The following is an 18,325-nucleotide window of genomic DNA, read 5'->3' as shown; positions in this document are numbered from 1 at the left end:
CCATACAATAATAATAATAATAATAATAATAATGATGGCTGTGTTGTGTAGGTGAAATAATGACACGGTGGACCTACAAGAAGGCATCAATAAGCAAAACGGAAACATCAACAACAGCAAAGTTGGGCAAAGAGGTGTTTACTTGCCGTCAAATGGGACGCGAGAAACGTAAAAGTGCACGAACGATTCCATGATGCAGGTGGCAGCGACCCCTAGCGGCGAAGTGACGTCACTGCAGCCTCTTGCTCCGCTTATGTCAGTCCAGTATTGTTCTAGAACAGGGGTCGGCAACCCAAAATGTTGAAAGAGCCATATTGGACCAAAAATACAAAAAACAAATTTGTCTGGAGCCGCAAAAAATTAAAAGCCATATTACATACAGATAGTGTGTCATCAGATATACATTGAATTAAGAGGACTTAAAGGAAACTAAATGACCTCAAATATAGCTACAAACAGGCCCGGCCCTCACCAATCTGGCGCCCTAGGCAAGATTTTAGGTGGCGCCCCCCCACATCGGCAGTGAAGTGCGTATACTTACAAGAAACTGAATAGCTTTGTCTTTGACCTTTTTTTTTTTACTTACAACTATACCTAATATATAAATGGGTGGAAAAGTGACTATTACCTGCAGGGCAAACATTAGCTAACCAGAAGGCAAAAACAATGTAAACAAAAAACACCTGCTTAAAAGATCTAATACAAATGTCCCTGAGGAATGTAAGGTGGGAGTACTGTAATTACCTAACGTTACATTATTATTTTACATAACAATTTAGCCCCCTCCAACAATATTAACCCGACGTTAAAACAAAACTAGCTATTTATTGATTAGCAATTGCCGAATCATGTAACATTAGCTTAATGCTAAAAAGCCAGCTACTATCACATTCTGTAACAGACAAATAATTTCATGTAGGCTAACGTTACCTACCTGCTACCTCTGTCTTTTTCTTGTTTCTCCTCCTCTTCTTTTCTCTTTTTTCTTCCCTGGGCACCTGACAGTTTTGGCCGTTTTGACATCTTGTGTTGATTTTTTTGATGTGGTGACGTCCAAAAAGAGTCATGATACGGGAAGGGAGGGGGCGCACCGTGCGGGGGGAGGGGAGGGGGGGGCGTAATGTTGTAACAAATAATATTTCTATTAAATAGGCTTTACTTTGCATTTTAATTAACGTGGGATTATTTTTTGTATTTAGAAATAATAGTACCAACTTTTTTTTTTTTTTTTTTTTTTTTTTTCTCCAACATTTGTGGCACTGGCGTGGCGCCCCCTGATGGACGGCGCCCTTAGCATTTGCCTATACGGCCTATGCCACGGGCCGGCCCTGGCTACAAATGAGGCATAATGATGCAATATGTACATATAGCTAGCCTAAATAGCATGTTAGCATCGATTAGCTTGCAGTCATGCAGTGACCAAATTTACCCGATTAGCACTCCACACAAGTCAATAACATCAACAAAACTCACCTTTGTGCATTCATGCACAACCTTAGAAGTTTGGTGGACAAAATGAGACAGAAAAAGAAGTGGCATAAAACACGTCCTAGAAAGTCGGAGAAAGTTATACATGTAAACAAACTACGGTGAGTTCAAGGAAGGCCAAAATTAGTAGGACAAAACAGTGCTCGCCAAATACTCGAATCAGTGAAGCTGACAGCGTGCTTTATAACAATAAGGGAGGTTTGTGTCATGTTTGTCCTCCTACAAAAACCATATTAAAACAAAAAATATATTTTTTTCCCCTCATCTTTTTCCATTTTTCATAAATTTTTTAGAAAGCTCCAGAGAGCCACTAGGGCGGCGCTAGAGATGCGGCGCTAGAGATGCGGCTCTAGAGCCGCGGGTTGCCGACCCCTGTTCTAGAATGATCTATGTCAGTCCAACATTCTCCTAGAATTATTTTTCCTATGTCAGTCCAAGATTGTTCTAGAATGAGCTATGTCAGTCCAATATTGGTCTAGAACAGTGGTGAGTCGGGCTCAGGGGTTCGGTGGAGGTCAAGACACACCCGACTCATCGTGTGAATAAAAACTTCTCCCTATCGGCGTATTACGGATACAACAACAGCAGAAGTCAGACTGATTTGCAGGTGTGTAATTTTGTTGTGAGTTTATGCACTGTGTTGGTTTTGTTCTTTGAACAAGGTGATGTTCATGCACGCTTCATTTTATGCACCAGTAAAAAAACATGGTAACACTTTAGTATGGGGAACATATTCACCATTAATTAGTTGCTTATTAACATGCAAATTAGTAACATATTGGCTCTTAACTAGTCATTATTAAGTACTTATTAATGCCTTTTTCGGCATGGCCTTATTATAACCCTAACCCTGACCAAATAACTCTAAATTAAGTCTTTGTTACTTAGAATATGTTCCCCATACTAAAATGTTACCAAAAACATCTAACTTTGTCTTGAATTTGAAAAAAAAAAAACATTTTATTTTTCACTAAAGAAGGGTTCTGTGAATGCGCATATGAAACTGGTAGGGTTCGGTACCTCCAACAAGGTAAAGAACCACTGGTCTAGAATGATATATGTCAGTCCAACATTCTCCGAAGTATGATTTTTCCTATGTCAGTCCACGATTGTTCTAGGATGATCTGTCAGTCCAATATTATTCTAGAATGATCTATGTCAGTCCAACATTCTCCAAGAACGATTCTTCCTATGTCAGTCCAACATTGAACTAGAATGATTCTTCCTATGTCAGTCCAACATTCTCCTAGAACGATTCTTCCTATGTCAGTCCAACATTGTTCTAGAATGATTCTTCTTATGTCAGTCCAACATTGTGTAGCTAGAATGATTCATCCTATGGCAGTCCAATCTTGTTCTTGAATGATTCTTCCTATGTCAGTCCAACCTTGTTCTGGAATGATTCTTCTTATGTCAGTCCAATCTTGTTCTAGAATGATTCTTCCTATGTCAGTCCAACATTGTTCTTGAATGATTCTTCCTATGTCAGTCCAACCTTGTTCTAGAATGATTCTTCCTATGTCAGTCCAACATTGATCTAGAATGATTCATCCTATGTCAGTCCAACATTGCTCTAGAATTCTTCTTCTTATGTCAGTCCAACATTGTTCTAGAATCACTCTTCTTATGTCAGTCCAACATTGTTCCAGAATGATTATTCTTATATCAGTCCAACATTGAACTAGAATGATTCTTCTTATGTCAGTCCAACATTGAACTAGAATGACACTTCTTATGTCAGTCCAATATTGTGCTAGATTGATTCTTCTTATGTCAGTCCAACATTGTCCTAGAATTATTCATCCTATGTCAGGCCAACATTGTTCTAGAATGATTATTCTTATGTCAGTCCAACATTGAACTAGAATGACGCCTCTTATGTCAGTCCAATATTGTGCTAGAATGATTCTTCTCATGTCAGTCCAACATTGTCCTAGAATGATTCATCCTATGTCAGTCCAACATTGTTCTAGAATGATTCTTCCTATGTCAGTCCAACATAGACTAGAATAATTCTTCCTATGTCAGTCCAACATTGTTCTAGAATGATTCATCCTATGTCAGTCCAACATTGTGCTGGAATGATTATTCCTATGTCAGTCCAATATTGCCTAGAATGATCTATGTCAGTCCAACATTCTCCTAGAATGATTTTTCCTATGTGAAGTGAAGTGAAGTGAATTATATTTATATAGCGCTTTTCTCAAGGGACTCAAAGCGTTTTTACATAGTGAAACCCAATATCTAAGTTACATTTAAAGCAGTGTGGGTGGCACTGGGAGCATGTGGGTAAAGTGTCTTGCCCAAGGACACAACGGCAGTGACTAGGATGGCGGAAGCGGGGATCGAACCTGGAACCCTGAAGTTGCTGGCACAGCCGCTCTACCAACTGAGTTATACCGCCCCATGCCAATGAACTATGTCAGTCCAAGATAGGTCTAGAATGATTTTTCCTATGTCAGTCCAACATTGTCCTAGAATGATTCTTCTTATGTCAGTCCAACATTGTTCTAGAATGATTCCTCTTATGTCAGTCCAACATTGTTCTAGAATGATTCTTCTTATGTCAGTCCAACATTGTTCTAGAATGATTCTTCCTATGGCTGTCCAACATTGTGCTAGAATGATTCCTCTTATGTCAGTCCAATATTGTACTAGAATGATTTTTCCTTTGTCAGTCCAACATTGTTCTAGAAGGATTCGTCTTATGTCAGTCCAATATTGTTCTAAAATTATTCATCCTATGTCAGTCCAATATTGACTAGAATGATTTGTCCTATGTCAGTCCAACATTGTACTTGAATGATTCTTCCTATGTAATTCCAACATTGTCCTAGAATGATTCTTCTTATGTCAGTCCAACATTATTCTAGAATTATTCTTCCTATGACTGTCCAACATTGTGCTAGAACGATTCCTCTTATGTCAGTCCAATATTGTTCTAGAATGATTCATCCTATGTCAGTCCAACATTATTGTAGAATGATTCTTTCTATGACTGTCCAACATTGTGCTAGAATGATTCCTCTTATGTCAGTCCAATATTGTACTACAATGATTCATCCTATGGCAGTCCAACCTTGTTCTAGAATGATTTGTCCTATGTCAGTCCAACATTGTTCTCGAATGATTCTTCCTATGTCAGTCCAACATTGTTCTAGAATAATTCCTCTTATGTCAGTCCAAAATTATTCTAGAATGATTCGTCTTATGTCAGTCCAACATTATTCTAGAATGATTCTTCTTATGTCAGTCCAACATTGTACTAGAATGATTCTTCCTATGTCAGTCCAGCATTGGTGTAGAATGATTCTTACTATGTCAGTTCAACATTGTTCTAGATGATTCTTCTTATGTCAGTCCAATATTGTTCTAGAATTATTATTTTTATGTCAGTCCAGCATTGTCCCAGAATGATTCTTCTTATGTCAGTCCAGCATTGTTCTAGAATGATTCATCTTATGTCAGTCCACCATTGTTCTAGAATGATTCATCCTATGTCAGTCCAACATTGTGCTAGAATGATTCTTCTTATGTCAGTCCAACATTGTTCTAGAATGATTCTTCTTATGTCAGTCCAACATTGTTCTAGAATGATACTACTTATGTCAGTCCAACATTGTTCTAGAATGATTCTTCCTATGTCAGCCCAACATTGTTCTAGAATGATTCTTCCTATGTCAGTCCAACATTGGTCTAGAATTATTCTTCCTATGTCACTCCAACATTGTTCTAGAATGATCCTTCCTTTGTCAGTCCAACATTGTTCTAGAATTTGTCTTTGCACCCCAGCAGCGCCTTCAGTGGAATATTCCCACTTGTCATCCTAATCTGCCAACGGTTATAAAAGAAAAAATGATGTTCTTTCATGACTTCAAATTAGCCCCTCCCTTTCTGCTACCTAGCCAAGATGGCGACTGTTGAGGATGCTAAGTGTCCATCACTGCAGTGCACTCACCTGTGTACTGCATTTGATGGCACTTCTCAGCAGGAACACACTTAAACACACATACTTATACACTCAAACATTTAAGTACACACTTTTATACATTCAAACAATTATATGTAAATGTAAACATATACACTGTGAAGACTATAAGTACACACTTATTCACTCAAAACAGCAAATGTAAGTACACATTTACATTCACGGACTAAATGTAAGTACACACTTTAATACAGTCAAATAAATAAATGTAAATGTAAACTTATACACTCAAAAGACTAAATGTAAGTACACTTTTACATTCACAGACTAAATGTAAGTACTCACTTATATACACTCATAAAATTAAATGTAAATGTAAACGTATACACTCAAAAGACTAAATGTAAGTACACACTTATACACTGAAACAATTAAATGTAAATGTAAACTTATACACTCAAAAGACTAAATCTAAGTACACACCTATACATTCATAAAATTAAATGTAAACTTATACACTCAAAAGACCAAATATAAGTACATTTTTACATTCACGGACTAAATGTAAGTACACACTTATATACACTCATAAAATTAAATGTAAATGTAAACATATACACTCTAAAGGCTATAAGTACACACTTATACATTCACAAGACCAATTGTAATTACACTTTTACAGTCACAGACTAAATGTAAGTACACACTTATGTGAACTCATAAAATTAAATGTAAACGTATACACTCAAAAGACTAAATGTAAGTACACACTTATATACACTCATACAATTCAATGTAAACATATCCAGTCAAAAGACTAAAAGCAAGTACACACTTATATACACTCATAAAATTAAATGTAAACTTATACACTCAAAAGACTAAATGTAAATACACACATACTGCATATACTCATAAAATGTAATGTAAACGTATACACTCAAAAGACTAAATGTAAGTACACACTTATTCACTCATAAAATTAAATGTAAATACAAAACATATACACTCTAAAGGCTATAAATACACACTTATACATTCAAAAGACCAAATGTAAGTACACTTTTACATTCACAGACTAAATGTAAGTACACATTTATATAAACTCAAACAATTAAATGTAAATACAAACTTTTACACTCCAAAGACTAAACATAAGTACTTATACACTCAAAATATAACACATTCATGTGATTTATTTATATTTAATATTAAAGCATAATTGTAGTTTTTTTTAATTATTATTAATAAAGCATGAACAAAGTTTATTTATGTTTATTATTAAAGAATCATTGTAGTTGATTTATGTTTATTATTAAAGCATGAATGTAGATTATTAGTTTTTTATCAAAGTATGACTATAGTTTATTTAAGTTTATCATTAAAACATTAATGTGACTGATCAATGTTTATTATTAAAGCAAAAATGTAGTTTATATATGATTATTATCAGAGCATGACTGTAGTTTATGATTATTGTCAGAGCATGAATGTAGTTTATTTATGATCATTATCAGAGCATGAATGTAGTTTATTTATGATCATTATCAGAGCATGAATGTAGTTTATTTATGATTATTATCAGAGCATGCATGTAGTTTATTTATGATTATTATCAGAGCATGAATGTAGTTTATTTATGATTATCATCAGAGCATGAATGTAGTTTATTTATGATCATTATCAGAGCATGAATGTAGTTTATTTATGATCATTATCAGAGCATGAATGTAGTTTATTTATGATTATTATCAGAGCATACATGTAGTTTATTTATGATTATTGTCAGAGCATGAATGTAGTTTATTTATAATCATTATCAGAGCATGAATGTAGTTTATTTATGATCATTATCAGACCGTAAATGTAGTTTATTTATGATTACTATCAAAGCATGTATGTAGTTTATTTATGATTATTATCAGAGCATGTATGCAGTTTATTTATGATCATTATCAGAGCATGAATGTAGTTTATTTATGATCATTATCAGAGCATAAATGTAGTTTATTTATGATCATTATCAGAGCATGAATGTAGTTTATTTATGATTATTATCAGAGCATGAATGTAGTTTATTTATGATTATTGTCAGAGCATGAATGTAGTTTATTTATAATCATTATCAGAGCATGAATGTAGTTTATTTCTGATCATTATCAGAGCATGAATGTAGTTTATTTATGATCATTATCAGACCGTAAATGTAGTTTATTTATGATTACTATCAAAGCATGTATGTAGTTTATTTATGATTATTATCAGAGCATGTATGCAGTTTATTTATGATCATTATCAGAGCATGAATGTAGTTTATTTATGATCATTATCAGAGCATAAATGTAGTTTATTTATGATCATTATCAGAGCATGAATGTAGTTTATTTATGATTATTATCAGAGCATGAATGTAGTTTATTTATGATTATTATCAGAGCCTGAATGTAGTTTATTTATGATTATTATCAGAGCAGGACTGTAGTTTATTTATGATCATTATCAGAGCATGAATGTAGTTTATTTATGATTATTATCAGAGCATGAATGTAGTTTATTTATGATTATTATCAGAGCATGAATGTAGTTTATTTATGATTATTATCAGAGCATGAATGTAGTTTATTTATGATCATTATCAGAGCATGAATGTAGTTTATTTATGATTATTATCAGAGCATGAATGTAGTTTATTTATGATCATTATCAGAGCATGAATGTAGTTTATTTATGATCATTATCAGAGCATGAATGTAGTTTATTTATGATTATTATCAGAGCATGCATGTAGTTTATTTATGATTATTGTCAGAGCATGAATGTAGTTTATTTATAATCATTATCAGAGCATGAATGTAGTTTATTTCTGATCATTATCAGAGCATGAATGTAGTTTATTTATGATCATTATCAGACCGTAAATGTAGTTTATTTATGATTACTATCAAAGCATGTATGTAGTTTATTTATGATTATTATCAGAGCATGTATGCAGTTTATTTATGATCATTATCAGAGCATGAATGTAGTTTATTTATGATCATTATCAGAGCATGAATGTAGTTTATTTATGATTATTATCAGAGCATGAATGTAGTTTATTTATGATTATTATCAGAGCCTGAATGTAGTTTATTTATGATTATTATCAGAGCATGACTGTAGTTTATTTATGATCATTATCAGAGCATGAATGTAGTTTATTTATGATTATTATCAGAGCATGAATGTAGTTTATTTATGATTATTATCAGAGCATGAATGTAGTTTATTTATGATTATTATCAGAGCATGAATGTAGTTTATTTATGATCATTATCAGAGCATGAATGTAGTTTATTTATGATTATTATCAGAGCATGAATGTAGTTTATTTATGATCATTATCAGAGCATGAATGTAGTTTATTTATGATCATTATCAGAGCATGAATGTAGTTTATTTATGATTATTATCAGAGCATGCATGTAGTTTATTTATGATTATTGTCAGAGCATGAATGTAGTTTATTTATAATCATTATCAGAGCATGAATGTAGTTTATTTCTGATCATTATCAGAGCATGAATGTAGTTTATTTATGATCATTATCAGACCGTAAATGTAGTTTATTTATGATTACTATCAAAGCATGTATGTAGTTTATTTATGATTATTATCAGAGCATGTATGCAGTTTATTTATGATCATTATCAGAGCATGAATGTAGTTTATTTATGATCATTATCAGAGCATGAATGTAGTTTATTTATGATTATTATCAGAGCATGCATGTAGTTTATTTATGATTATTGTCAGAGCATGAATGTAGTTTATTTATAATCATTATCAGAGCATGAATGTAGTTTATTTCTGATCATTATCAGAGCATGAATGTAGTTTATTTATGATCATTATCAGACCGTAAATGTAGTTTATTTATGATTACTATCAAAGCATGTATGTAGTTTATTTATGATTATTGTCAGAGCATGTATGCAGTTTATTTATGATCATTATCAGAGCATAAATGTAGTTTATTTATGATCATTATCAGAGCATGAATGTAGTTTATTTATGATTATTATCAGAGCATGAATGTAGTTTATTTATGATTATTGTCAGAGCATGAATGTAGTTTATTTATAATCATTATCAGAGCATGAATGTAGTTTATTTCTGATCATTATCAGAGCATGAATGTAGTTTATTTATGATCATTATCAGACCGTAAATGTAGTTTATTTATGATTACTATCAAAGCATGTATGTAGTTTATTTATGATTATTATCAGAGCATGTATGCAGTTTATTTATGATCATTATCAGAGCATGAATGTAGTTTATTTATGATCATTATCAGAGCATAAATGTAGTTTATTTATGATCATTATCAGAGCATGAATGTAGTTTATTTATGATCATTATCAGAGCATGAATGTAGTTTATTTATGATTATTATCAGAGCATGCATGTAGTTTATTTATGATTATTATCAGAGCATGAATGTAGTTTATTTATGATTATCATCAGAGCATGAATGTAGTTTATTTATGATCATTATCAGAGCATGAATGTAGTTTATTTATGATCATTATCAGAGCATGAATGTAGTTTATTTATGATTATTATCAGAGCATACATGTAGTTTATTTATGATTATTGTCAGAGCATGAATGTAGTTTATTTATAATCATTATCAGAGCATGAATGTAGTTTATTTATGATCATTATCAGACCGTAAATGTAGTTTATTTATGATTACTATCAAAGCATGTATGTAGTTTATTTATGATTATTATCAGAGCATGTATGCAGTTTATTTATGATCATTATCAGAGCATGAATGTAGTTTATTTATGATCATTATCAGAGCATAAATGTAGTTTATTTATGATCATTATCAGAGCATGAATGTAGTTTATTTATGATTATTATCAGAGCATGAATGTAGTTTATTTATGATTATTGTCAGAGCATGAATGTAGTTTATTTATAATCATTATCAGAGCATGAATGTAGTTTATTTCTGATCATTATCAGAGCATGAATGTAGTTTATTTATGATCATTATCAGACCGTAAATGTAGTTTATTTATGATTACTATCAAAGCATGTATGTAGTTTATTTATGATTATTATCAGAGCATGTATGCAGTTTATTTATGATCATTATCAGAGCATGAATGTAGTTTATTTATGATCATTATCAGAGCATAAATGTAGTTTATTTATGATCATTATCAGAGCATGAATGTAGTTTATTTATGATTATTATCAGAGCATGAATGTAGTTTATTTATGATTATTATCAGAGCCTGAATGTAGTTTATTTATGATTATTATCAGAGCAGGACTGTAGTTTATTTATGATCATTATCAGAGCATGAATGTAGTTTATTTATGATTATTATCAGAGCATGAATGTAGTTTATTTATGATTATTATCAGAGCATGAATGTAGTTTATTTATGATTATTATCAGAGCATGAATGTAGTTTATTTATGATCATTATCAGAGCATGAATGTAGTTTATTTATGATTATTATCAGAGCATGAATGTAGTTTATTTATGATCATTATCAGAGCATGAATGTAGTTTATTTATGATCATTATCAGAGCATGAATGTAGTTTATTTATGATTATTATCAGAGCATGCATGTAGTTTATTTATGATTATTGTCAGAGCATGAATGTAGTTTATTTATAATCATTATCAGAGCATGAATGTAGTTTATTTCTGATCATTATCAGAGCATGAATGTAGTTTATTTATGATCATTATCAGACCGTAAATGTAGTTTATTTATGATTACTATCAAAGCATGTATGTAGTTTATTTATGATTATTATCAGAGCATGTATGCAGTTTATTTATGATCATTATCAGAGCATGAATGTAGTTTATTTATGATCATTATCAGAGCATGAATGTAGTTTATTTATGATTATTATCAGAGCATGAATGTAGTTTATTTATGATTATTATCAGAGCCTGAATGTAGTTTATTTATGATTATTATCAGAGCATGACTGTAGTTTATTTATGATCATTATCAGAGCATGAATGTAGTTTATTTATGATTATTATCAGAGCATGAATGTAGTTTATTTATGATTATTATCAGAGCATGAATGTAGTTTATTTATGATTATTATCAGAGCATGAATGTAGTTTATTTATGATCATTATCAGAGCATGAATGTAGTTTATTTATGATTATTATCAGAGCATGAATGTAGTTTATTTATGATCATTATCAGAGCATGAATGTAGTTTATTTATGATCATTATCAGAGCATGAATGTAGTTTATTTATGATTATTATCAGAGCATGCATGTAGTTTATTTATGATTATTGTCAGAGCATGAATGTAGTTTATTTATAATCATTATCAGAGCATGAATGTAGTTTATTTCTGATCATTATCAGAGCATGAATGTAGTTTATTTATGATCATTATCAGACCGTAAATGTAGTTTATTTATGATTACTATCAAAGCATGTATGTAGTTTATTTATGATTATTATCAGAGCATGTATGCAGTTTATTTATGATCATTATCAGAGCATGAATGTAGTTTATTTATGATCATTATCAGAGCATGAATGTAGTTTATTTATGATTATTATCAGAGCATGCATGTAGTTTATTTATGATTATTGTCAGAGCATGAATGTAGTTTATTTATAATCATTATCAGAGCATGAATGTAGTTTATTTCTGATCATTATCAGAGCATGAATGTAGTTTATTTATGATCATTATCAGACCGTAAATGTAGTTTATTTATGATTACTATCAAAGCATGTATGTAGTTTATTTATGATTATTGTCAGAGCATGTATGCAGTTTATTTATGATCATTATCAGAGCATAAATGTAGTTTATTTATGATCATTATCAGAGCATGAATGTAGTTTATTTATGATTATTATCAGAGCATGAATGTAGTTTATTTATGATTATTGTCAGAGCATGAATGTAGTTTATTTATAATCATTATCAGAGCATGAATGTAGTTTATTTCTGATCATTATCAGAGCATGAATGTAGTTTATTTATGATCATTATCAGACCGTAAATGTAGTTTATTTATGATTACTATCAAAGCATGTATGTAGTTTATTTATGATTATTATCAGAGCATGTATGCAGTTTATTTATGATCATTATCAGAGCATGAATGTAGTTTATTTATGATCATTATCAGAGCATAAATGTAGTTTATTTATGATCATTATCAGAGCATGAATGTAGTTTATTTATGATTATTATCAGAGCATGACTGTAGTTTATTTATGATTATTATCAGAGCCTGAATGTAGTTTATTTATGATTATTATCAGAGCATGACTGTAGTTTATTTATGATCATTATCAGAGCATGAATGTAGTTTATTTATGATTATTATCAGAGCATGAATGTAGTTTATTTATGATCATTATCAGAGCATGAATGTAGTTTATTTATGATTATGATAGGTTGTGTAACTGAATAAATATTTTGGTTAACAATACAATAAATAACACTCATGACTTGAATTGTTTACATCTTAAATACAAGTTTAATACCAGTCGTGTATTCCAGTAGTTTGAAGTCTAACATAATCTGAAAAGACAATAAATAAATCTGAATTTTAAAATAGGAATAAAGATTATTTGTGAATATTTTACGCATTCATTCCAGGTCAAAGTAATACAAATATATTCATGAAAAGTGCAGGCGAAGTACCGTGACCACCCAGCAGGGGTCAGTTCAGAGCCGAGAGACGAGAACTCTGCGAGCCGTCCTGCGGTGCGCCATGGTCGGCTTTCAGCTTGCGCCTGCTGCCTTGCTCCTGGTTCTTGGGCGGTTGTTTGTGTGATGGTGAACGGCTGGCGAACACTTCCGACGACAGGTGCGGACTTATTATAACCTGCTGCTTTATTTGTCTTGTTGACTCACGACTGTCGGCTATCTTGTTAGCTTCTGTCTGCGCTGCTGGACCGGCTGACTTTAGCATTAGCATTAGCATTAGCATTAGCATTAGCGGTCTCCAGCCACGAAAGCAGTGTCATGTTAAGTCATATTAAGTCACATTAAGTCATGTTAAGTCATGTTGGTGGTCTTCTGTTGTCAGGTAATGTTGAGGTGAGTTGTTAGCTCAGCATGCTTCATGCTAACAAGTGTGGGAGCACTGTGAGGGATGCTAATGCTAATGCTAATGCTAATGCTGGGCGTCTGTCAAAGCTGTTATTCCTGACTGACAAGTTGTTTTGTCAACTCAACTCTTCCGAGTCATCATGGAATATTTACACAGCACGCGTCTCAGTGTCGTTTTTAGATTATGTTGCTTCTTAGCTTCTTCAAGTCCAAATCCAACCACTGTCTTGAACAGCATCAACATGTTCAAATACAGTGTTTTTGATTGATTGAGACTTTTATTAGTAGGTTGCACAGTGAAGTACATATTCCGTACAATTGACCACTAAATGGTAACACCCCAATAAGTTTTTCAACTTGTTTAAGTCGTGATCCACTTAAATTGATTCATGATACAGATATACAGGTAAAAGCCAGTAAATTAGAATATTTTGAAAAACTTGATTTATTTCAGTAATTGCATTCAAAAGGTGTAACTTGTACATTATATTTATTCATTGCACACAGACTGATGCATTCAAATGTTTATTTCATTTAATTTTGATGATTTGAAGTGGCAACAAATGAAAATCCAAAATTCCGTGTGTCACAAAATTAGAATATTACTTAAGGCTAATACAAAAAAGGGATTTTTAGAAATGTTGGCCAACTGAAAAGTATGAAAATGAAAAATATGAGCATGTACAATACTCAATACTTGGTTGGAGCTCCTTTTGCCTCAATTACTGCGTTAATGCGGCGTGGCATGGAGTCGATGAGTTTCTGGCACTGCTCAGGTGTTATGAGAGCCCAGGTTGCTCTGATAGTGGCCTTCAACTCTTCTGCGTTTTTGGGTCTGGCATTCTGCATCTTCCTTTTCACAATACCCCACAGATTTTCTATGGGGCTAAGGTCAGGGGAGTTGGCGGGCCAATTTAGAACAGAAATACCATGGTCCGTAAACCAGGCACGGGTAGATTTTGCGCTGTGTGCAGGCGCCAAGTCCTGTTGGAACTTGAAATCTCCATCTCCATAGAGCAGGTCAGCAGCAGGAAGCATGAAGTGCTCTAAAACTTGCTGGTAGACGGCTGCGTTGACCCTGGATCTCAGGAAACAGAGTGGACCGACACCAGCAGATGACATGGCACCCCAAACCATCACTGATGGTGGAAACTTTACACTAGACTTCAGGCAATGTGGATCCTGTGCCTCTCCTGTCTTCCTCCAGACTCTGGGACCTCGATTTCCAAAGGAAATGCAAAATTTGCATGGTTGGGTGATGGTTTGGGGTGCCATGTCATCTGCTGGTGTCGGTCCACTCTAGTTTCCTGAGATCCAGGGTCAACGCAGCCGTCTACCAGCAAGTTTTAGAGCACTTCATGCTTCCTGCTGCTGACCTGCTCTATGGAGATGGAGATTTCAAGTTCCAACAGGACTTGGCGCCTGCACACAACTAAGTCAATTTAGCAAAAGTGTATTTATTAAACAGTTATTAAGCAGTGGCACAAACATTCATGTCATTTCCAAAACAGAAAGTGCAAGATTGTCAGAGACATTTTAAAACAAGCTATAAGTGCACTTTTGTGCATGATGACACACAAGATATTTCAATAAGTGTCACATAAAAATGAGCTGCATATCAAATAGTATATGTCCTACGGTATTGATGTGGAAATAGTTGCTTCGGCATTTAGTTGGTGTGGCACCGAACGGAGATGTTGACATGTAAAGACATATTCCCGCTTGAAGCCAAACCACCGTCAGACGATGGACCCCGTGCTGTTTTTCTTTGGAATTAATTATTCCTTCATTTGTTACCAGATTCGCACCTTCTTTCTCTCTCATTACCACTCAAACCACACCGTTAGCTGTTAGCATCACAGCTAACGTTACCATGTCGCTACCTCTCACTCCGCGGGAGCGTGTGACGTTGCTCACGTGACAGTATGTTACGTATGTAAGAAGGTGCGCTTGTTTTATGTCTCTGTGAGAAGGAGAGACAGGAAAGAGTGAGAAACGCATGCAGTTTAATGCCCAGCAGCTAAAAGCAACTGTGTGAGAACGTATACTCGAATATCACCATATAGTCATTTTCTATATCGCACAGAGACAAACCCGCGATATATTCATTATATCGATATATCGCCCAGCCCTAGTTTGGGGTCATTGTCCTGTTGGAACACCCAATTGCGCCCAAGACCCAACCTCCGGGCTGATGATTTTAGCTTGTCCTGAAGAATTTGGAGGTAATCCTCCTTTTGATCCGGAAAGCCGGCCAAACTATTGGCACGCAGTTCGAGGAGTTTGTGTCAGTGAGTGGCAGGAGGACACTGGACAAACTGCTGGCCATCATGGACAATCCTGCCCACCCACTCCACCAGACAATTGAGGGACAGCGGAGTTCATACTCCAGCAGGCTCCTTCAGCTTCGTTCCCGCAGTGTTCCATTCAAGAACTCCTTCATTCCGCACTCCATCTAGCTGAATAATAACTCGCCATACAGCAATAGATGATATCTGTCTATTACCTGACATGTTAGCTACTTCTCTTTGTTTATAATGTCTATTTTCTGCTGGATCTACTCTCTATTTTATGCTGCAGCTGTTACATATACTGTAATATTGTACATGGTAATTGTTTTATATTGTATATATCAGTGTTTTTCAACCACTGTGCCACGGACTAGTGTCGTGAGATACAGTCTGGTGTGCCGTGGAAGATGATCTGAATTAACCTATTTGGGTTAAACATATTTTTGCAAACCAGTAATTATAGTCTGCAAATGATGTGTTTTTGTTGAGTGTCGGTGCTGTCTAGAGCTCAGCAGAGTAACCGTGTAATACTCTTCCATATCAGTAGGTGGCAGCCGGTAGCTAATTGCTTTATAGATGTCGGAAACAGCGGGAGGCAGCGTGCAGGTAAAAAAAAAAGTGTCTAATGCTTAAACCAAAAATAAACAAAAGGTGAGTGCCCCTAAGAAAAGGCATTGAAGCTTAGGGAAGGCCATGCAGAACGAAACTAAAACTGAACTGGCTACAAAGTAAACAAAAACAGAATGCTGGACGACAGCAAAGACTTACTGTGGAGCAAAGACGGCGTCCACAAAGTACATCCGAACATGACATGACAATCAACAATGTCCCCACAAGGAAGGATAAAAACAACTGAAATATTCTTCATTGCTAAAACAAAGTAGATGCGGGAAATATCGCTCAAAGGAAGACATGAAACTGCTACAGGAAAATACCAAAAAAAAGAGAAAAAGCCACCAAAATAGGAGCGCAAAACAAGAACTAAAACACTACACACAGGATAAAAGCAAGAAAAACTCAAAATAAGGCAGGGGGTGATGTGACAGGTGGTGACAGTACACCTACTTTGAGACAAGAGCTATATTGATGCATGCTTGGTTATGGTTTGAATTCATATCCAACAATTGCGACTTTTTACTGTCAACTGAGTTTAGTTTTTTAATGATTTCTGCTGGTGGTGTGCCTCCGCATTTTTTAAACGCAAAAAATGTGCCTTGGCTCAAAAAAGGTTGAAAAACACTGGTATATATGATATAAACATACTATAATATATCAGTATATATCATATACTCTATATATATTATGTAAATATTACGTATATATGTTATATTTTGTATTGCTATATTTCGTCTATTTTATACCTGCATTGTCCTTTTCATCCTTACACTTTCCATCATTTGTAACTGAGCTACTGTGTGGAACAATTTCCCTTGTGGATCATTAAAGTTGGTCTAAGTCTAAGTCTTTCTGTCCCATTTACTCTCTGTAAAGCACCAGTTCCATTGGCAGCAAAACAGGCCCAGAGCATAATACTACCACCACCATGCTTGACGGTAGGTTTGGTGTTCCTGGGATTAAAGGCCTCACCTTTTCTCCTCCAAACATATTGCTGGGTATTGTGGCCAAACAGCTCCATTTTTGTTTCATCTGACCACAGAACTTTCCTCCAGAAGGTCTTATCTTTGTCCATGTGATGTTGTCCATATGAGGTTGGGCGCAGTTGACTCCAAACACACGTCAAAAGCGGTAAAGGAATTGCTAAATCAGGCTAGAATTAAGGTTTTAGAATGGCATTTCCAAAGTCCTGACTTAAACGTGTGGACAATGCTGAAGAAACAAGTCCATGTCAGAAAAGCAACACATTTAGTTGAACTGCACCAATTTTGTCAAGAGGAGTGGTCAAAAATTCAAGCAGAAGCTTGTGGATGGCTACCAAAATCGCCTTATTGCAGTGAAACTTGCCAAGGGACATGTAAGCAAATATTAACATTGCTGTATGTATACTTTTGACCACGACTGTATGTACTTTGATCCTTTAGTGACACATTACGTCACCTCAACTTTGCACTGTTAAACGTCATAAAAGTTAAGTTAAAGTACCAATGATTGTCACACACACTAGGTGTGGTGAAATTTGTCCTCTGCATTTGACCCATCCACTTGATCACCCCCTGGGAGGTGAGGGGAGCAATGGGCAGCAGCGGTGCCGCGCCCGGGAATCATATTTGGTGATTTAACCCCCAATTCCAACCCTTGATGCTGAATGCCAAGCAGGGAGGTAATGGTAAAAGTGTCATTCCATGTACTCTGACAGACAAAAGCTGTATAAAAAGTCTGACTTTACAAGATTGCCAGTCATAACATACCTACTCAGTGGCCTAGTGGTTAGAGTGTCCGCCCTGAGATGGGTAGGTCGTGAGTTCAAACCCCGGCCGAGTCATAACAAAGACTATAAAAATGGGAGCCATGCTTGGCACTCAGCATCAAGGGT

The 18,325-nt window shown here is 34.2% G+C and overlaps 1 protein-coding gene across 3 annotated transcripts in view; it reads left to right on the top strand.

Moving 5' to 3' along the window:
- Window positions 1–13,149: 13,149 nt before the first annotated feature.
- Window positions 13,150–18,325, top strand: part of vps54 (VPS54 subunit of GARP complex) — a 44,270-nt gene continuing 39,094 nt past the window's right edge. For all 3 annotated transcript variants that reach the window (XM_072916441.1, XM_072916440.1, XM_061988011.2), the window contains exon 1: window positions 13,150–13,298. The gene's annotated coding sequence lies outside the window, so the exon portion shown is untranslated. The remainder of the gene's footprint in view (window positions 13,299–18,325) is intronic.

The sequence above is a fragment of the Nerophis lumbriciformis genome, linkage group LG27, assembly GCF_033978685.3.
Source record: "Nerophis lumbriciformis linkage group LG27, RoL_Nlum_v2.1, whole genome shotgun sequence".
Classification (NCBI taxonomy): Eukaryota; Metazoa; Chordata; class Actinopteri; order Syngnathiformes; family Syngnathidae; genus Nerophis; species Nerophis lumbriciformis.
Note: the sequence above shows the minus strand (reverse complement) of the source record. Positions and strands in the feature narration are given on the sequence as shown.